Below are 21,885 nucleotides of genomic sequence, written 5' to 3'. Positions count from 1 at the left end.
TTTACTGTAGAATTTCTGTGAACTCAGATATTTATTTATTTTGACATTAAATAAGGGAAGCTAAAATACTGTAGGAAAATACTACTTTAAGTAAGAGCACCATTCATAAATTGCTCTTGCAGATGTACAAAAAGCTGATTGAAAAAGAACTGTGCTTGTGAATCAAAAATGTCTTAAACTTTTTAACATGATTTCACAAAGATGTCTCCAGTGTAGCATTGCTCTTATACAAATGTACTTATCATATAAATCAATTAAACCAGGAAAAAAAGGTAGCTGAAAAATAGATCACTGATTACAAATTCAAAAGTACTTCCACAGGCTTTAAAAAACAGCAGGATCCAGAACCCAGAAAAAACAAAGCCACCTAGTACCGTGTTTATTTAGATGCACAAAATCTGTGATAATTAGAGAAGGTTAGTTAGGCAGATACTACTAATTGGATGCAAGGACAGGGCTGCATGACTCGAGATGGCCGGTGTTACAACATGTTACCAAAGTAATTCTTGGTGCATTTCTGCCAATAAATAGATTCTATAAATGGGAAAAAAAAACCAAACACTTTTAGAAGGTGGCCTCTGGGTTCTGCTACTGTCATCTAAGAGGAGAAATATATTATAACAGGTAGAGGATAGAGGAGAAACGTTACTCTATAGTGGTTTTTTGTTTTACAGCAGGAGTTTTTTACTTTTTTACTGTCTACTTTTAGTAAATTTTCTTGAAAGGAAATGACAATGATTTCTATACTATGTTTTTTCCTATAAAACCCTAAAAGGAAAACAAGTGTAGTATGCCTTGACTGTGGGTATTTTAGTGGTAGAAAAGGGTGGCAGAATTTTTCAGAGCTGGATTGTGGTCTAGCAACAAATACACTTTTTGCATTATTGTCAATTGTGAAGACTGAAGTAGGTGGGTATCTCAATAGGGTAAAAATCAGAAATTTAAGTTGAAACAGACTAAATTATCCTACACATGCTGTCTACTTTCACAGTTAACACAGCATTTTCTTCTCCTGCCCTTTCAAACTGACTGGACCTTGCTCCTACTAGTGACCCCAAGAATGAGAGTGGATGTTGGTTCTTGTCATGGAAATAGTAGTTTCGCAACAAGATTAACTTGGTCCATTCTTCCTTTGTGATTACCAAACAATGGTTTATAAAGACTAGATTTCCTAAGCCTTGGCTGTATATGAAAAATAAAAATAGTCGTTACCTTTCATATAAAGAACCTCAATGTCCCATGCCCCATATTTTCCATCTGCTTCAGGGTAATAAAAGTACATACTTAATTTTGTTGTGTTCTATCACCAACTTCCCTCAGTAAGTAAGTAAGCCCTGTAGGTTAATGATGGCATTTAATAGTGGTAAATCAATCCATATCTACTTTATAAATCATGCTTGTTCAGCAGTTTTACTTATTTCTCTACTAGGACTGAAAAAAAAGCCGCCAGTCCAACAGCATTATAAACATTGTTTCCTTTGGAAGACGAACAAGTATGACTGGCTTCATACCACACAAAAATGCTCAAATGAAGGGGGGTATCACCCACCTATTTATAACCAACCAGTGTTACCATGTAAGGCTGAATGAATTTTAAAAAAATAGTTCTAGAACTGACAGGAATCTCTATAAACTTTGCTCTCTAGGAGACAAAACAATAACATTCAGCCCATATTAAGATGATTCTTGGTCTTAGATTGGTTCAAACCATTTGGGGTGTAATTATAGTGGACCTTCTGTTTTAATATTATGAAAGGTCTTTTTCATATTTTATAAAGCTCTAGAGAGGAACATAGTTTAAAGATGAGTACAGGTAGAAAATAAAAACAATCAACCTTTTGCTATTTACTTCATGCAACCTTAGGCTGAAATACAAGCCTCCCATACAGCTTCTTCTTCCTGATTCATTTTAAAAGCTGTAATAAGTGTATAGTTTGCAATGTGTTTTCTCCTCTTGCTTTTTTCCTCTACTTGCTGAATTTACACTTATTAAATTGTGCACTTCAAGGAATGAGTCTGAGTCTTGAGACAAATCAATTTTCTTATTTCCATTTTGCTTCTTTGCCCTTCAGTTTCCCAAAATACGGTGGCTGTTGAGAATCATTACTGCTTTAGAAAAAATGCCAACAATTTACATTGATAGTCTGACCAAATTGGGGTATTCAGTGAAATGGAGTGCTGGACAATGGGAAACTTTTGGCTATTTCCTTACGGCGTGCTACAATAGGAAATACTCCTAAAATATAAGGGGCAATATCCAGGGAGATTTTCAAAGTGAGCTTATGGGTGCCTTAAGACAGGTCAGATGAAGTAAAAATCAAAGTAGATTCACTAAGAGCAGCTTATTTCAAGGCCTACAATAGCAACTGAGTGGCAACTGAGTGGCAACTCAGGTAGGAAGATGATTATCAAAACAAAACTAAATCAGACCCCAAGGAAACCAAACATACAGATATCTCAAAATTTACAGCCTTAAAAAAACTCAACAAACAAATAAACAAAAAAACACAACCAGAGATAGAGGCCTGTGTTACAAAGATCTAAATTGTGTGGAAGAGATGTTGAAATAGATTTTTAGACAAAGCTACACATAATCATACAGAAAAAACCTTGATATTTGAATCTGTTTTGGGAAGAGTTCTAATATAGTATACACACTTACCTCTTGTGCTACTGATATATAAATTAAAGACAGAAGATACAAAATTAATTCAGACATGTCAGTGGAAAATCAAAATAAAAGTGCTTTCATTTGTCTCAGCTACCAAATTCTGACATGGAAAAACAGCAAGAGAAATCTGATAACGGCCATTATAAAAGATTAATTAAACTCAGGAACAACATTAGTAATAATAAATTGTAAAAAGGAACACAATTACTTCTACTAAATTTCAAAATGGAGAAAATGAGCTAATTAGAGGAATCTACATTTGGAGGGGACCATTTTTCTTTAGATAAGCAGAAAAGTGTAAAGTTACATGTACTAAATACGAATTCTCACAACCCAAAAGACACAGCTGTGTTTTGAAGACACAGTGAAATTGTAATTATCTAATTTGGCTTAGTATGAGCTACTTTTTCTCTTTTTTTTTTTTTTTTGCCCACAATACATTCATTCTTTCTGCAAAAACAGTGTAACAAATTCTAAAACAGAAAAGGAACACGCTACAGAGATGCAATACAAGAACACATTGATGATAAACATAACATACTTAAGGATTACTGCCTTCAGTAATCCAAATTTACATTAATCTGTACAAAGAAAATAATATCTTGATAGTAAAAAGAAGTGATATCTTCAGTTTATTGACAAAACAGGAGCAGGCACTCTAGGCCCCAGAGCAGGTTTGAACACCATCCTGGAAAGAACCTCCTGAAGTTCTAAGAATCTGAACATTCATTTTTAGCATTACAGAAACAAACCAAATAACTACTAACTAAAACTTTATGAAACCTATTGAATGTACCAACATTAATATAGAATACTGAGAAGGTTTTTTTAGGGAGTTTTTTTTTTCCCCTTTACATCCAAGAAGAAATTCAACCATCTAACTGACATATAATGGTCTTTCACTAGGATAACACCACAGTAGAAGATTAACTAATGAAGAAAACAAGCCCTTAATTGCTGCTGCTGTCTACTGACAGAACTTCCATCAAACTGTTGAATTTTATAGTGCTCAGGCACACAGGCACAAACTTTTCTTTTTTTAATGGTCTATCTTAGAAGAAGAGTGATAAAGATGTATGCTGTTTAACCCCCCAAAAAGTCATGTTCTATAGCTACCTTTGGAAGCACTGCAGTCAGGTATAGCGGGACACGAAACCTAGACCATAGTATCTTTTATTTTTTAAATAATACTTTGGTGAGGCCGTGGTACAGGCTGCCCATAGAACCTGTGGCTGCCCCATCCCTGGAAATGACCAAGGCCAGGTTGGACAGGGCTTGGAGCAGTCAGGGATAGTGGAAAGGAGTCCCTGCCCAGGGCAGGAGTGGAACTGGATGATCTTTAAGGTCCTTTGCAAGCCAAACTTGTCTATAATTCTATGATCTTATGTTTCTTCATAATTACTGTTCATTAATTATCTATCTACTAGATACTGACACTGTTCTGTTCACAGAAGAGGTTGGGTACAGAAATTAACCCCTTGTTTTCCCAATTCATCACAATGTGTCATTCATAACTCAGCTGCCTGTCCTTACTTCAGCCTCTTTATGCCACGTCCTCTCAGAGAATGGCACAAAGGCTTATGTCCTCCTGCCCAGCCCACAGCTGGTGTGATCCTCAGTGCCCTGCCAGTTCCTGATTAATCTCCATACTTCTCAGTATAAGAAAAACAAGGAGCTACTGGAGAAGGGCCTCAAAGGTGATGAGTGTGGAGCAGGTCTCTGATGAGGAGAGACTGTGGGCACTGGGGCTGTTTATTCTGAAGTGAGGACTGAGAGGGGACCTCATTAATGCAGATAAATATCTCAAAGGAATGACAAGAGGAGGAACCAGACTCTTTCCAGTGCCCATTGACAGCACGAGGAGCCATAAACTAAAACACGAGAAGTTTCTTTTTAACATGAGAAAGAACTTCTTCCCATTGAGGATGGCAGAGCATTGCAACAGCTGCCTAGGGAGGGTGTGGATTCTCCATACCTAGAGACATTCCAAAACCACTTCTGTGCCACCTGCTCTCCATAACCCTCCTGGCAGGGAGGTTGGACTGAATGATCTCCAAAGGTCCCTTCCAACCCTCAGGATCCTGTGATTCTGGGATGACACTGAATGGACGCCGCTGGTGCTCTGCCGTGCACCGAGCCTACGGTCTGGCTGGGTGAGCAAACACGGACCGGGAAGCAAAGGGCAAGGACCAGAGGCTCCATCGAGGGTCGGGGCTGCTCCGGCATCGGCGGTGACTTTTCCGGCCGCCGCCCGGCAGGGACCATGAGCGGCGGGGGCGGCCCCGAGCCCGGCCGGGATGAGCAGCAGCGCCCGGCGCTCCGGCTCTTCGCGACTTAAGGAGCTCCCCAAACACAGAGAAGTTTAGAAGGTTTACAGAATAAATACTGCTTATTCACCAGCGGGCGCGTGACCGGCCTTTCCACAAACCACACTGCGGTGGTAACAACGTGCATCTTTTATAACGCAAAACGCACATGGACCCGCCTATCTAACCCATGCTCTCCGCCTACCTAATGCATATTTATCCTGTGAGGTAATCTTACGCAATGCTCCAAGCACAAGGTTTCCTTCATTAAGCAGCTCGTATTGTAGAAGTTATCTGACGCCATCAGTTGCGTTTACACAAGGTGAGACAACCCAGCCTGGGGACAGACAATTCAGCTCGGAGGCATCAAGGTGACCTCGGCCGCGGGGAGGCGGCCGCATCCACATCCGGGTGAGGCCGCGCCGGCGGGCGGGCATCTGTGGCGGGGAGCGGGGACCAGGCCGGGACGGGCGCTGGTCCCGGCTGGATCACAGCTCTTCCAGACCCGGCTCATAGCCCTGCCCGCCGGAATCATAGCCCTACCAGCCCAGATCACGGCGCTGCCCTCCCGGGTCACAGCCAGGAGCTGCGCTGGCCGAGCGGGCGGCAAAGCCCGGCCGGGCGTGGCTGCGGGGATAGGCCCTTGGAGGGCCTGCTCCACCTGCCGCCATTCTCCTGCCTCCACCAGCTTGCAGCCTCTCCTGTTTCCTCCTACTTCCACCTGTCCTCTCCTGCCTCTTCCTGCCTGCACGTATTTGCACCTGCCTTCTTCTTCCTTCATGTGCCCCCTCTCCTGCGTGACCCATCTGAGCCCTCCCTGTGCTGCAGCACTGACGGGCCTGTGTGGCACTGGTGATGTCCTTAACGATGGGGCATAAGGGTCGCTACAAAAGAGGATTCTATAATTAGTTCAGAGGAGCAGAAGGGGCCTGCCTTCCTTCCCTGTACTTTCCTTCTCTGTACCAGAAAATTGGTGTCCCTGTTAATGGGACAACCCTTTGAGTAGTTCTCCAAGGAGAGAGAAAATCCTGGCTATGAGTTTTTTGCTCTTCTACTTCCACGGCCAAACTATCCATGGCCAAGTTTCAAACATTGTCCAGAATCTTTTAGTTATGTGTGATTTTTCACAAGTGTGTGGGTGCCTAATATTTTTTATTACAAATAGGGTTGGGTGTTGAAGTATTACTGAAAATTTCTCAGACTCTTCAGGCATCTAAACCACTTTCTGTAAATCTGATCTTTAAACATTTTAGGAGTTTCGAGGCTTCTGATCTGTGCAGTAGGGTTGATTTTGTCCTCTGGATACTTCTGCACCTGAGCCCACACTTCTACTCTAGGATATTGTCATGATGACCTCTGCCTGCAGCTTTGGTTCTTGTCCAGAGACTCTAGTTTATCTCATAAGCAATTTTTCTTTTCTATTTTAGGAATTCTTTTAATCTATCAATTGTGCACTGTGAATGCATCTTTTGCCACCTTACTGCAGCATTTTAGTGGAACTTGGGGTAGTTTTTGTCACAGTGCTTCAACACCTGTTTCAGTAGACTTGCTAAATAGTTTTTGTTCTCAGCACTTTCTGGCTATTTGTCTTTTTGTTATTACGATTTTGCTTTTCCACATATATTTTTTGAATATATGACCATGATCTGAGTGCCTCCACATCCATGGCTTGACTGTCTAAAGTAAATGTGCAAATGTAAAGCAAGATGCAAGTGTTGTAATTACTTCCTTGTTTTTTCTTCAGGAGCTCTCAGTTTCTTACTCCCTAATACTGGAACCAGATTGCTGACCATCCTCAAACACAGACTGCAAGGCAGACAGTATCTGTTGAGTGCAGTAGTGATCCTCATGCTGGTAGAATCAGAAAGAAGAAAATCACAGTAGTATTCAAACAATGATGCTTGGATGCTCAATGAAGGGTAGATAATCCCAGAGCCTTTTTTCAGAGCCTCTTGAAGAGATTCTTAAGAGTATTTTGAAAGAAAGACAATTAAATGCAGGAGATAAATTTATGTGCTCTGTGCCTCAGTGTGTCTGTGTGAATAGTTCCACTGGCAATGCTTTCTGCTGTTAGTCTGGGACACTGAAACTGAGATGGTGTTTTACTGTAGCTCAGCTGACGGGGTAGGTGGGTCATGTGCACACCAGATTGAGACAATTGGCATTAAAATAGGGTCTGTCACCTTTGGATTTGTTTTTATCCAAATCTTTCTCTGATCATTGCTGTAATTAAGTTTAAGGCTTCCTACCAGTTTGATTCGACCTGGAATGGTTGAAAACTGAGCGTAGCAGATGACAGAAACCTCCATGAGGATTTGGAGACACAGTGATCAGACTGTGCCTCACTGGAACTCCCACTGCAGTTTCAGTCCTTTCACAATTGGGAGCTCCTTGATTGTTTTCTGCTTGTCTTTGAACATTATGGGCTGTTGGGCCAGCTCCTTCACATTTCTTTCCAAGTGACACAACTACTGCCAGAGCTTGGTGAAGATTATGTGCTGTCTAGGCACTGTTAGCTGATTCTGTGGTGTCAGGCTGATGACAGCCACACAGATTTAGAGGTGCCAAAATGCAATTATGCTATGAAACGTATTTCTGGTCCAGAGGAACAATTGGATTGCACTCTTAAGGGCAATAACTCCCCAAATCTTTACATAACTGCTGAGACAGATATCTTAAGTGTGCTGTATCTGTGAGTGCTTGGCTGGATTCATACTGAAAACCCAGCTTCCAGGAAAGCTTGCAGCACCAAATGGAAAAAAGTTTGTGGTGTGATGGAAACATACTTTGTGTGAGTCCTTAAATGTAAAGTTCACAGTGCCTTCCTGCCCATGTTCAGGTACATGAGGTATGATTTTGTGTGTGCAGGGCCCAGTATCCTCATGTGTGGTGTAATCTGCTGCTGTCCATCTGTGTAGTGCTTCATGCTCTAGTGCCCTTACAGGGAATTGTGAAAATTAATTTGGTCATAATAATGAAGGAGAAAAATTCTTGTTAAACCAGTCTTGGTGACTTTTTCAGCTGGTTTGGGTTTGTGGTTATTTTTTGGTTTTGATTTTTATTTGGGTTTTTTTTTTTTTGTTTTTGTTTTTGGGGGGGTCTGGGTGGTTTTTATTTGTTTGGTTGGGGGTTTGGTTGGATTTTTGTTTGTTTTGTTGTTTGTTTGGTTGGGGTTTTTGTTTTGTTTTGCTTTGTTTATGTGTAGGGCTTTCCCTCCAGTATACCCCAAGTCTCAGGCTACAGACTCTTAAGTCATGTAGACTAAAAAGTGCACTCTAAGTGACAGATCATCTACAAAGTCTTTCAAGGTGACTTTCAGACACTGTATTTTAACATCAGTTATGCTTCCTTACTTCATTACTTTGATATTTGCTGTAAATTTAAGAGCGCATCAGAAATTCAAAGTGCAGGACTTGATTTTCTTTCTTCTGTCTCATACTTCTAATGACTTAAGATTTATGTGGAAATAATTCTTGCTGGTGTTAGTAAAAATAAATTAATTAAATTCAAGGGTTAGATTTATCTTTTCTGATAAGGCCTCTTGCAATCCTAATCTTCTCTCATCACTTTGCACTCTTTAAGCAAAGGTATCTGTTCTCTAGACCTGAATCTCCAGAAGTAGTTATATTTTTCCAGATAAAAGTCAAGTGATTTGTAACTTTCTTAATGTAGACTTATATTATCTAAACTTTCTTAGCATACAGTTGGATTTGTATTACTTTCTCCTGAAAAGTTTGGGACTGATCATTGTGAAGAATTTTGCTTTTCTGACATAGCAGGCTTTATTTCCTTTTCATTGTTCAGTTGGCAGATTTATTTTAGGTGTGACTGAAATGAATTCTGGAGGTTCTGTCCACTCTTTCAATTAAACCATTAAAAATGTAAATTCCATTCTAGGGAGTGGTAGGAGAAACAGAATTACGTACCCATAAATTTCTTTTTAAGTAATCACAGAGGACTTTCTGAATTAAGAAAAAAGTGAATTAAGTTTTTTACTTACAAATACAAGTGGCAATGGATGTTCCTCAAGAGATTTTTTAGGGATGTAATTGTTATAGAGTTCTTCTGCAGTTTTCCAGCAGCTTTATGTGACATCTGTGTCTGCCTTAAGTTTGTTCGCATACATGAAGCTAAAATTTCTTATGATCACCTTGTTACAGACACTGCCTGGTAAACTTTCCCATCCTTTGAATCACAGCTACAGGAATGAGTATAATATTTATAAAGTCACTTTGGATTCTCAGAAAGAGAAATATTTATCATACCTATATAATGCCCATAAAATAAAAGGAGTTTTTTCTGTTTGTCCTTGGAATAATAAAAATTGAGGTTTTGAATGTTTCTCAGAGAAGAATTTGGAAATGGATTTAGCTTAAAATATGTCTTGTGTTATATTTGCAAAACTTCTAAGTTTAAGTTTTAAGAATATCAAGCATGTCAAAACTACAGTGCTAATTTAATTAAAAAAAAAAAAGACTTAAAATCTCAGGCAGTTTGTGAAACTCTGAGGTCTATAAAATCTTAGTGAAAATGATACAGGGCTAAATCCTGATTTTTAGGGCTCCCACAAACAACGGTGGTAAGTTTTAGAATGTAGTTTTCACCTATTCAGCACTTTCCTTGATTAAAGAACTAAATTTGTACGTCCTTATCTGATAACATGTGACATCATAATACTCAAATATTAATTTAGGCAAGATTTCACTTGCAGTGAAACTAAGTCAGGTTCAGATCCATTCTTCCATAGACCCATCCTTCCATAGGCTCCAGGAATATTCCTCTCATTTTAGTCCAGTCCTGGAAAAGATGGCAAATTTTTGTACACATATATAAATTGATTTTACATGACTGTGCAACAGTAATGGTTGGGGCCATTTGTTTGCTTTTGGAAAAAGTAATTAAAATAATTAATGCTGGTAGCAGAGGTGGTTCCAAATTGAGACTTTTGCTTCTCTTCATCTTTCCTCATGTAGCAGATGTGTACAGGACAAAGTAATCTCTGCTGGAGGGTAGGTTGCTTGTAGGAATACAGTTGGAATCTGGCACTAAGGGCTGACAGTGTTTAAAACTTGGTATCTTTAGAAATGAATGATTTGGGGTGTTCAATCACATTTTGAAGTGCAAAACATCCAAACTCAAATTATTCTAGTGTAAAAACTAGTAATTTCAAGGTGTAGCCTTAGATCTGTTACTAAAGCTATTACTTTTCCTTCAACAAAGGACTTAAAAGGGATTTAATGTGCTGTGTTATTTATAGAAAAGCAGTTCTCAGGGACATTGCTATCAGTGCTTGAGCATGCTGGCTGATGTGTTTCAGTTTTGTACATACTGGAGAATTAAACTCTGGCTATGAATCATTGCATGCACAGCCACACCAAGGCACTGTATCTTTTGATCTGAGTAGAAGATGAAAAATGTCAATTATCTCTTTCAAGTGAAAATGAGTGTTTATGAAAATGGAGTGGAAATTCCATACTTCAGTATGGATACGATGGAATGCATGTCCTGTGAGGAACAGCCAAGGACTTGGGTTCGTCCAGTTTGGAGAGAGGGAGGCTGAGATGTACCCTCCATGAGGGTGGCCAGGCAGGGCAGAGGCTTACAGGTGGTAGGTGCCCCAGGCATGTCCATGTCTTGGAGGCACTGGGACAATGGCCTTCCTAATGAGCTCCGACTTTTGGTGAGGGCTCAGGCTGTTAGACCAGATGATTGTTGTAGGTGCGTTGTAGCTGGAACTATTCTGTTCTGTGAACACTCTGGGGAGGGGATGCAGCTGGGAGAGAGGATATTGAATAAATATGAACTGAAAGGCATGAGAGATGCTTGCTCTAAGCTGTGGACTTTTCAAGAAAATCACTGCTGTAGACATCTTTGCTATTGCACATGTGATTTGGGCATATCAGCAGGAGTCAGAAGTTATCTGGAAGAAGGTGAGCAGTTTAAAGGTGCTTCATCAGTTAATAACCATGCTCACAAAAGAGAACATAATCTCCTGCAACAAAACAGGTTGTTTAACTGAACCTTGGAAGTAGTTTAACTTAGAAAGATGCAGCTGAACAAACTCCCTTTGTCTGGGAAGCAGAAACTAACAATCCATTGCATCAATTCATAAGCAATTTGATCTCAATATACAAGATTATGAAAGGATTCTTTGTAACAAACGTACAAGCCTTAAAATTCGCAGCCCATACGTAATTTTTTTGTCTCCTTCCCCGGTGTTTATGTTCAAATGAAATGATTCCATGTAAAATTTGAAGTTTTGAAATACAAAACTTGCAAAGGTTTAGAAATTATTTTCTTTTCTAAACTTCTGTTAGATTGTAAATAAATAAATGTACTAAATAATGTACTAAATGTTATAAGTTCATTCTGTTTCCTTAATGTTTATTCTTTGACTCCTTAAAGTTTCTGAATTAAGAGACTGCAGGTAAAAGCTATCCAATATTCTGTGTATTGTCAAAACTTGGTCTTGTAGTTCTTTATTCCTCATTAAATACTGTGCCAGAACCCACTACTAGAATTTTTTTTATCTTGAGGTGCATTTACAGAAAGATGGAATTGCTTTACTTTGAATTTATTTCAGTATCCATTTAGATGAAATACCTATGTTTTCATTTAAGTATCTTGTATTTATTGCAGAACACAGTGATGTATGGGATTTTCTTTAAATGTCTGAGGAAAGGAGACCTACAGTCAACTTCTTTGTGCTAGGCTTGCTTTTTTCAAAACTTAAACAACACTTTACTATGTTACCATTCTTGAGCTTAGTGTGTGTATATAAAGAGAAATAAAGTGGAAATCCTGTCTCTGAGGATTGGAATTCGGTGTCGATTTAGATGGAAACCAAAATATTTTAGCGTGCATTTGCCAGTTAAGCTTTTAAAAGGACTTTCCATGAGGTGCAGCTTCTGAAATAGTGTAACAGTGAGTTTCTGAATAGGTTTCCACAGCATGCACATGCTTGCTTTTAGTTCATAAGTTGCCACAGTGAAAAATCAGTATCTTGGCCTGATCAACTACAGACTGAAGGAAAGTTATACTTAGATTGAAATCATGGAATTTTTAAGGTTGAAAAAGACCTTCAAGGTGGTTGGATCCAACCATTAACCTCACACCGCCAAGTTCACCACCAACCCAGCTGCCACATCCACACGTCTTTTAAAAGCCTCCAGGGCTGGTGGCTCAGTCACTGCCCTCGGCAGCCTTTTACAGTGCTTGACAACCCTTTTGGGAAAGATTTTTTTCCCCCAGTATTCCATCTAAACATCTCTTGGTGTAACTGGAGGTTGTTTCGCCTTTTCCTGGCCCCCTTTCTCTGAAAGCAGAGTCTGACCCCCACCTGACTGCACTGTCCTGTCAGGGAGTTGTGGAGAGCCAGAAGGTCCCCCCCTCAGCATCCTTTTTTCCAGATCAGATACTCCCAGCTCCCTCAGCCACTCCATTCACAACTCTCTGGGCCTGTTCACCCAGCCATTTATTTTACCCAATAAAGAGTGCACGTCCAAGCCAGGAGCAGCAAGGTCCTCCAGGTGAAGACGCTAGAAAAATATAAGTTTTACTAAAGTCCAGGTAGAAAACATCCAAAGCCTTTCCCTCATCCAAAATGCATGTCACTTTGTTACAGGAGATCAGGTCAGATCCTTCTCTCTCTGTAGGTGGGAGGAATACTTGCTAATTCCAGCCAACTGGGACTTCCCCAAATAGCCAGGACTTCTGAGAAATGATTGGAAATGGCTCTATGGGCTCTCTCAGTAGCTTCCTCAATACCCTCAGGTGGATCCCAGCAAGCCATGTAGACCTGTGTTTGTCTGAGAGGCACAGCAACATCTTCTGGATGTGGGGGTTCATTCTGTTCCCTATCCCTCTCTTCCAGCTTGGAGCTGGGTACCCTGGGAGTACCTGGTCTTGCTACTGAAGACTGAGGCAAAGACAGCACTAAGTACCTCAGCCTTTTCCACATTCTTTCACACTATTATTTTCTGCTGCACCCAATGAGGATGGAGATTTAGCCCTCCTTTTCTTGCTGTTGTATTTAAAAAATCATTTTTTATATTGTCTTTTATGGCGGTAGCCAGGTTAAGTATTAGTTGGATTTGGGCATTCCTAAATTCCTTCCTGCAGAACCTCATGCCGTCCTTGCAGTCCTGTTTCCCCTCTGCTCTGTTGTATTTCCAGCAGACACCCAGTAAAAGGGCCAGTCCTTTAGAGAGTGTTTAATCTGTCTCTTCGTCCTGGTTGGGTGGTCTGTAACACACTTCCACCAGGATATGTGGATAGCTACCTTGTTCACCTTTCCTCTGATTTTTACCTGAAACACTATCTGCCCCCTGCCCCCACCTTTTTTTTTTCTTTGTTTTTTTCCCACTGGACAAGTTCCTGCATTTTTTGTTGGCACTGATGGACAATAGCATTTTAAACTGACTCTGGAAGTAGTCTCAGAAACTGAGTTTAAAACCACTTTTGCTTAATCCACTTAAGAATGATTCTTACAGAAATTTAGGAATAATCGCAACGTGATGAATGATGAAACAAGATACTGATACTCTAGGACCAGATTAATTTTATTATTAGGAGCTAAAAAATAGGTTCTGCTTTAGGACTTTCATTGTAACATGCCAGTCATGGGTGGGGAGACTAAACTCCACAACTCGTGCTCCAGGTACTAATGAGACAAACAGCCTCGTTTGTTATTCAGAACTCACTTAAATACCCAATTCAAATCTCCCAGGCTATACAACCATTGGCTGAGATCTCTCTCCCTGCCCAGCTTCCTGGCCAGTGCTGTGCTTACTTCTCAGCTTGGATGGGGCTGGCTGAGTGTCCCCTTTACCTTATCCAGGCACATGTTCAGCCATGAACTAGGCTAGCTGAATAGGATTTGTGTTAAGGTCAGATTCACTTTGTCCAGTCCAGGCCAGCTGTACGGTGACAATACTGTGACATTTCATAAATACTTTTTCTAGTTAGAGTGCTTAAAAAGTGTGTGATACAGCTATTTGACTTCCATCATATTGAACATATCTGAGATTTAGTTAAATTGTCCTTACAAATGCATTTATGAACTGCCTTTAATGTTTATAAAGAGGCCTGACTTGCCCTCTTGTTGGGGTTGAAAGAACAATATTGGTGTAAGAATCTTTAAGTGGAGAAGAGACAACTAATGTGCTTGAAAATTTCAAAAGCTCAGGCAAATTACACTTATATTTGGAAACTATTTCATTTAAATTGGCTGTGTGCCCTGAAGACTTTGCTGTACATAGATCCTTTTTGTTTTGCTATCTGAAAATAAGTGTGTTCTTGTCTTCTTTATATATATACATATATATATATATGTATATATATGTATACACACCTGTGTTGCCCCAGTGGTATGTTCTCAATTGAGCAAAGTTAGTAGTTGTTTCTTTGGATTTTGTTTTGTGTTTGTTTTTTTTATTTTTTTTTTCATTTTTTATTATAGCAAGCAGAAATAATATCATATAAATCCCTAGTGCTTTCAGAGCATATCTTTAGAAGTTAGGCACCTTTGTCATTCATTTATAAGGGACCAAGGTAATACTGTTAGAAAATGAACTTGTCAGTAAAAGGTTTCAAAATGTTTTTACAAGATACTGGCTTGCTAAATTCCCTTAATGTTGCGGCGTGGGGTCAATGGTAGGGTGCTGCAACCTTTCCAGAAGCGTCTCCAGTAAAGCCGCTTTGGTCAGCGCCACACACCCACACAGACACTCATGCAGCTGGACAGATATTGTTGGAGTCAGCAGCAAGGAGTAGAGAGGGGCCTTTGTATGAATTCCACGAGGAGAGTTTATTCCCCCTAGCTCGTGAAGGGTCCAGGAGCAAAGCACCCAGAGCAGGGCTGTGCAACATCGATTGTACTAGGGGTGGAGAGCAACTGGGACCAATGAACTTAGGGCTGGAGGGTGGTACAGAGGAGGGTGCAGGGTGCCAGAGCCAACCAGTCTGAGGTAGGGGAGGTATCAGAGAACTCGGGCTAATAGGGGACCAAAGACGAGGGAAGGTTCTAGGGATAAGGGAGGGTCTGAGGAGAGGATGCAGGGAAGGAACCGCCCAGGGGGAAGGAAAAGGGGCTGGCCAACAGGCCAGGCGGAAGGGTAGAACTGGAGTACAGGCACCATCAGCAGGGATGGACTATAGGGGGCGCCTTAACCCTTAAATTATAGTCACATCCCTCCAAAGGGATTTACCTCTCTCCGGGGCAGAGGGCTCACAAATCCCCACACCTTAATGTATTCCAGACTGTGTTTAGGAAAGATGAAAGAGGTTAATTTATTGAGTTATTAGGATGTGAACTGCATTAAAGACATTATTTTAGTAAAACAGATGACTACTGAGTAGGAAGAGTGCTCAGAACAGTTATACAAAATGTAAATCACTTTTCATAAGTTATGATCTAGATATAGTATATGTAAAACACTCCAAAATGAAGCAATTCTCTTTCTAACATACTTGAATATTTTTTCTTTAAAAAAAAAAAGTTAACCAAGTTGTTGCAAAAACAGAATACATTTTGATTTTAAATGGTTGTCTTCCATTAGCATCTAGGCTAAAACCTTTTCAGTTTCCTCATGGTATAAAATACACCATGATCTGATTACAGTCACTTGTTAATAAATAAGAGTTTTGTGGTTTTAGGTTTTTGGGTTTTATTAAATTTTTTTATGCTAAATTTTATTCAGCATTGAATCCCGTGGAAAAATTACTGGTTTTAAAAAATTATGTGTATTTAACCTGCTTTAACTCTACATGACTGCAGAACATGTGGAGTAGGTAAAGCTAACAAAGGATGGAACATTGACAGTGTCTTTGGTACAGCAGGGGCTAATGATTAGCTTTTGCTTATGAATCCAGTCCAGGTTCCTCCATAAGGTTTGAATTATAAACCCACACACCAACTAAGAAAGTGAGAGAAGGTTGAAAGGAGGCTGACATTCTCAGAGGTGAGTTCAGTTCTAGTCTTAGGCGAACTAGAACAGGCAGGGTCATGGTCAGAATTCTGGTGCCAGCCAGCCAGACTCCCTCCTGGGCTCTCATGAAATGCATTGAGTTAGAATTTCTTAAAATTATTTTGGCGTTTTGGATTAAAATAAAAAGGTTTTTTTTTTGTTTTATTTAGTGAAATGCTTTATGATATTAATTTTCTGTGTAAGCTGTGCAGTGAGCAAGATTTGTCCTGGGGAAAGTAATCATTTGATTATAGGAATAACCTAACATACTATTGATTATGAGAGAAGGAAGACAGTTGTAAGTTTTTCTGTAAATTTTTATTTTTTTACAATCATATATTTTAGAAGATGACTGGATTAGCTTGAAGTTGGCCATTCACATTTTTTTGTCAGAGCCTCTACAGAAAATTGTAGTTATCACCTGAGACTTTAATTGCTAAATGCATTTATTTTAATTACTATTGAATATAAATATAAGGCATTAATGGTTATTGTTTTAATATTCAAGTTTATTCTTGCTGACTTTAGTCAAGCAGAACTTGTTTTCATTGGGAATTTTGCTGACTGAAGACTATGTAATTGCCCAGTAATTAATGTAGTTAAAAGATATCACTCTGTATGTAGTTTGCACTTTGGAACCCAAATGCTCTGCCGGTTTTCGCAGCATTGCCAGAAGGGATACTTTTGCATAGTAATTTCTGGATAAATTTCCGCAGTTTTCTTTAAACAGTACTGGTTTCAAAAGCCATTAAGGTCTGTGAATGTGTAAGGCCCTTGTTACTGTAAATAATTCCATGAATTCTCAAGTATATTATTTCTAATTTGACTGTGTGCTTGTATAAAAACCAAGTGTCCACTACAGCTTGTTACTATTTTGTTCTTGTACATGTATTCTACATCCATGGAAGCTTTATACTTTAGGATGAATATCTGTTAGGCATGAATTTATTTCCAATTTAGCAAAGCTCTTAGAGGACTTGTAAAATTGTGGGTTAAAATAAATTGCATGGGAGAAGGAAAAAACTATTTTCTTTTAAACCAGGAAGATGTGGATCATTTTGATTTTGTCTGTTTGTTTGGGGTTGGGGGGGAGTTTAACTCTTCTTGAATGAGAAATAATTTTTGCTTAATTGTAAACTGACATATGATATTTCTGGTATCAGTGCCCTCCTCACCTACTTGGTCCTTGAATGTTCTGGTAACTTGCTGAGTATGGAACCTCTTAGGAAATGTCTCCCTCTTTCTGAGAAGGGCCTGGTAGTTCTAACAAATCTTTGTCAAAAGCTTTGGGCCTAGAGAAGAGCTGTATTCTAGAAATGCATAGTAGGCATAAAGAATCAAATTGAAGTGATAAATTATTTTAAAGTATTGAGATCTGATAAAAGATCTGATTTCTTTTCTAAAAGAAAAGCATTTAGGTGTTGAGCTCAGATCCTGTTTTCACTCCGGCCTGATCTGGAATCTGTTTGCAGCTCCCTCAGTGTATTACAAAGGCATTGGTGGAAATCAGCCTTTTCTGTGAGAAATAAATATTTTCTTTTTTTTTTTTTTTTTATTGCAACAGAGAGCATACAATTATGATAATACTCATTTGGTCAAAGGTCATGTGGTGAAAAGTGTTGTGTTGCATTGCATGCTTAGGAACAGACCAAAAACAAAGATGAAAAAAAGAAAGATAATGTGCAAAAACATTCTGGCAGCAATGTTTTCTGTTGGAAAGCACATTGGCATTTTCATTTTACTTGATTATGAATTGGGAGTTGGACAATGTGAAACCTCCTCAGTTTGCTTCATAAGAGTCATATGAAAATGAATTATAAGTCACATTGTGAGTTGCTTCTTCATGAACCGAACCATCTCTTTAGGAGAGTATGGAAAATCAAATTAATCTGCTTAATATGTGAACAAAAAGTCATCAAGTCTTCTTTTTAAGTATTAGTAAAGGAAGAAAAAGGTGCAATGATGATGCATTCTTCTTTCTGTGTGGGAGGGAGAGTAATATCTGGCCTTTTCTGCTTGTAACAGTATACCTGAGCTTGCAAAACAAAGGTTTAAAATGTTTTTTTTTAATGACCAGTTGTGTTATATTTCAGTTTTTGCATTAAACTTCCATAAAATATGAATTTCTAGTAGGTGATTGGGGGGAAATGAATCTTATTAGCGTGTCTGTTATTTAAGGTTTTCTTTTTCAAGACCGGCAACTGAGTCATATAAAATCAGAAAGACTTGAAAATCTGAGACATAATTGTTATTCATTTTGATATCATGTCAGACAAATAGCTGAATATCTTTTTTTGCCTGAAATTAATACCTTTCCCTGTAAGAAGTGCTGTACTTCCAGGGTTTGGAGGAAGCTGAGGGGAGTTGTTTTATTAATTGGAAAAGTGAGTCTTCCAGTCCATTAGGAGACATTCTTTTAAATTATAAAAGAATACTGTGTATTTTTGTTTAGTACAATCCTTTCTTACATAATGTATTTATTTGGTATAATCCTGTTTTACCATGTGCTTCTGATTTTGTGGGTTTTTTTGGTTCCTTGTTTGTTTATTTTTTTAAATATCCATGGTCACATGTCAGCTTTTCTAACATAAAATTAGAATGATAACCTGTAAATGCTGACATTTCACAATTTCTGTGAACTGTCTACATGTAAGCTAAAGAGTGTCTTTTTCATAGTATTTAACTATCTATCGGGTGTACTGATTATCCTTTATATTTAGACCTTTAGTATCCTTTTTTACTTTTGATTAATTTCTAATTAATTTAATTTTAATTAATTAAGAAAGCTTCTTTCTAAGTGCATCACAAGATGATCTACAGAATTTTTAAAGGGTTTTTTTTTTCTTTTTTTACTTTAGCGATTCTTCTTCTGGTGAAGGGTTGTTGGTTTTTAGAATAAGTTATTCACTCAGCACCAGATTTTCCTAGGCAGTGCATCCAGCCAAAACCTGGTATTTCCCTGGGTTTGTTTTTGTTTAGTTGGGTCTTTTTTTATTTTTATTTTCCTGTAAAGCACATATTCCTTCTTAATGTGAGAGGTCTTGAGCACTCTTTTCATAACATTAATGACATTTATTTGTGCAAGTTACCACACATCCATTTGAGCATGCATTCAAAGACTCAGATTTTTGTTTGACATGTTGCTATATTAAATTGTGTTGCTATGGTGCTCTTACTGTTACTAAGATTGTGTCAAACCTTCTATTCTGACATACCTGTTCCATGACAAAGTTTGCTTGAGGCAGAACTTGATGCCTTTTACTCTTGGAAAGCTTCTCCATTGTGTAGACACCTCTTTTTAAGTTCTGTTAAAGCACATTACTGTGATTTGCAGGTAAAAAAGAATTAATTGAATTTGCTAATGCTGCTTATTAACATGAACATGGAGAAGCAGGAGAATTTCAGTTGTCAGTCTGAGTTCTTGAAGTTCAATAATATTTTAAGTGGGAATGCATTTGAAACATGTGACCATTTTGTTTTTTGCTTTTAAACCCTCCATTTCTTAAGCTTATCAGACATGAATTGTAGAAGAAAGGCCACAATTTGTTCTAGCATTCCCAAACCCTTAACAAGAGGTGTTTCTGTACCCTTTATTTGCTTCTAAGTAAAAAGGTTGTGTTCCTAAAGCTGCACTGTGCAAAAGTCAAGTGTATAGTTGGAGTGCCTGGTTGCATGAACTTCTTGGAGTTGATATCAGCTCTTCTCTTGAGAGAGAAGCCCTGAATTACAAAGAACTGTGTCTGTTAAGGCCAAGAGGAAGATAAAGGCTGAGATTCCTGAAACTGGCTCAAAGAGCCATTGTTTCATTATGAAGCCATAGACTTTTTTTTTTCAGAAGAGCTGTTATTTGTAAATGTCTTACTATGTTCATGAACAAATGATTCTTAGGAAAGATTTGGAATAAATTAATAAATTAACAAAGTAATTTATTAATTCCAACGAAGAGGCATCCCCATGCAGTTTTGCTTTCTTGTCAGGATTTTTTTTTAATGCCAAAAGTTCACCTCAGCCTTTTTCAAGAAACATTTCTGTTGAGTACAAAGATTTATGTATGACATTTTTTCTTTGAACTCATGGTGAAAATATTTCATAGAAACACAGAATCATAGAATGGTTTGGGTTGGAAGGGATCTCAAATCTCATTCATTTCCAACCCCTGCCATGGGCAGGGACACCTTCCACTACCCCAGATTGCTCGGAGCCCAATCCAACGTGGCTTTGGACACTTCCAGGGATGGGGCAGCCACAGCTTCCTGGGCAACCTGTGCCAGGGCCTCACCACCTTCACAGGGAAGAATTTCTTCCTGATATCCAATCTAAGCCTGCTCTCTGTCAGTGTGAAGCCTTTGCCCCTTCTCCCATCACTCCAGGCCCTTGTCAAGAGTCTCTGTCCATCTTTCCTGTGAGCTCCCTTCATGTACATTTCATTAGGCGTTTACTCCTTTTATTCCTCCTACAGCGATGAAGATTCTAGAGCTACTCTTTCTCATTCATGCTCCTCTCTTGAGATTGGTTCTGTCATCAGCAAGCCCAGTCATAAATGATCTTGGACAGGTGTTGGTAGCTATGAAGAACAATGTCAAAAATGGATTCACTTTTTTCTTTTAATGATACTGTTGTGGATCAAACTGAATACATTGAAACAGACCAGCCATGGAAGGGGCATTTGGAAGTTTTCTAATCCAAGCTGCTGTGTAAAGCAGATCTGGTTAGAACAGGTGGGTCAGGGCCCTGTCCAGTTAAATTCTTTGTGATCATCGTCAGGAATTAAGAGTCTGTTGGCAGCCTGTCCTAATATCTGGTCACAATTTTTACTATTCCAACTTCTGTCCTAAGGGTTTTGTCCTAATCCTAGTGCAGCTCTGAGAACAGTCTGGATCTGTCTTTTAAAGGCCTTTGTCCAATTTATGGGTTCCAGTAAAATGAGAATACTTCGTTATGAGTTTTTAGTCTACCATGGTCACTTTTTCTCAGACATTTGTGGGACTCATGGTCTCTGATCATTGTGACCTAATTAGCAGATGACAAGTTAGGCTTTTCTCACCTTTTTTTTGTTTATTTGTTTGATGGGTTTTTGTTTTTCTGATTTTGTTTGTTTGGTTTTTGTTGTTGTTGTTGTTGTTGTAGAATACAAACTAAATTCCAGACTTCTGGATTATCATTAGCCTGAATCAGGTTTCAGAGATTGTTCTTCTTGACTTGATGTTGACTAATTATAGGTATTGTCTGGCTGTACTTAACATGAATGTTTAATTCCAGTTCAATTCAAGCTCCTTTCTGAGATTTTTTTGGGGTGGATAGGGAGAAGGCTTGGTGAAGGGAAAGGATTTCCTCCAAAGCACAGTATGCTTGAATTGTATCCACTTTGCCAGACTTCTCACAGAAGTTTATGTGGATTATAAAATGTGTGGCTTTTGAAGTAAAGGATATTTGTGATAGAGAAGGCTTAGACAGGGCCATTAGAGAAATATAAAAAACAGTTAACTGTGATTCCTTTTTTTTATAAAGCAAAAACTAACCTTTCTATGTTCTGGTCAAAAGAAACCAATTGTGGTGAAGATTGAAGATCTAAGAAGGTGAAGCCCTAACCCTTATGTTCCTGAAACTGTTAGAAGTACCTTGAAAGTGAGAATATTATTTCTAACGATTATTCAAATTTCTTTAACAAAGGCTATATGAAGATATGGTGTTTATTTATACAATATAATTATTTTTCTTTCTAAAAATATTTTTAACATTGGGAAAGGCAGTTACGGAAGTCTTATAGATTGTCTAAGATGGTGTTGCCACATGAAGCTAATACAAATGTTACAGCTTTTTAGGATAATGTTTTGTTACTTGCACCACTGGCATGTGAAAGTAGAGTTATTTCAAAATTACTGGTGATGCTAGGTGTGGAACATGATGTCGTAAGATATGGAATTGTACATGCTTCTTTCAA

General features: G+C 38.7%; 1 protein-coding gene and 1 long non-coding RNA gene across 10 annotated transcripts in view; one reads left to right on the top strand and one right to left on the bottom strand.

Moving 5' to 3' along the window:
- LOC131573911 (uncharacterized) overlaps positions 1-5,250 on the bottom strand; it is a 28,375-nt gene extending 23,125 nt beyond the window's left edge. For both annotated transcript variants that reach the window (XR_009276291.1, XR_009276292.1), the window contains exon 1: positions 5,183-5,250. This is a non-coding gene — a long non-coding RNA (uncharacterized LOC131573911). The remainder of the gene's footprint in view (positions 1-5,182) is intronic.
- Positions 5,192-21,885, top strand: part of LOC131573905 (coiled-coil domain-containing protein 91-like) — a 136,395-nt gene continuing 119,701 nt past the window's right edge. For 7 of the 8 annotated variants that reach the window (XM_058828269.1, XM_058828270.1, XM_058828272.1 and 4 more), the window contains exon 1: positions 5,192-5,299. The gene's annotated coding sequence lies outside the window, so the exon portion shown is untranslated. The other variant, XM_058828267.1, reaches the window with a different exon arrangement.

This window comes from Poecile atricapillus, chromosome Z (assembly GCF_030490865.1).
Source record: "Poecile atricapillus isolate bPoeAtr1 chromosome Z, bPoeAtr1.hap1, whole genome shotgun sequence".
In the NCBI taxonomy this organism is placed as follows: domain Eukaryota; kingdom Metazoa; phylum Chordata; class Aves; order Passeriformes; family Paridae; genus Poecile; species Poecile atricapillus.
Note: the sequence above shows the minus strand (reverse complement) of the source record. Positions and strands in the feature narration are given on the sequence as shown.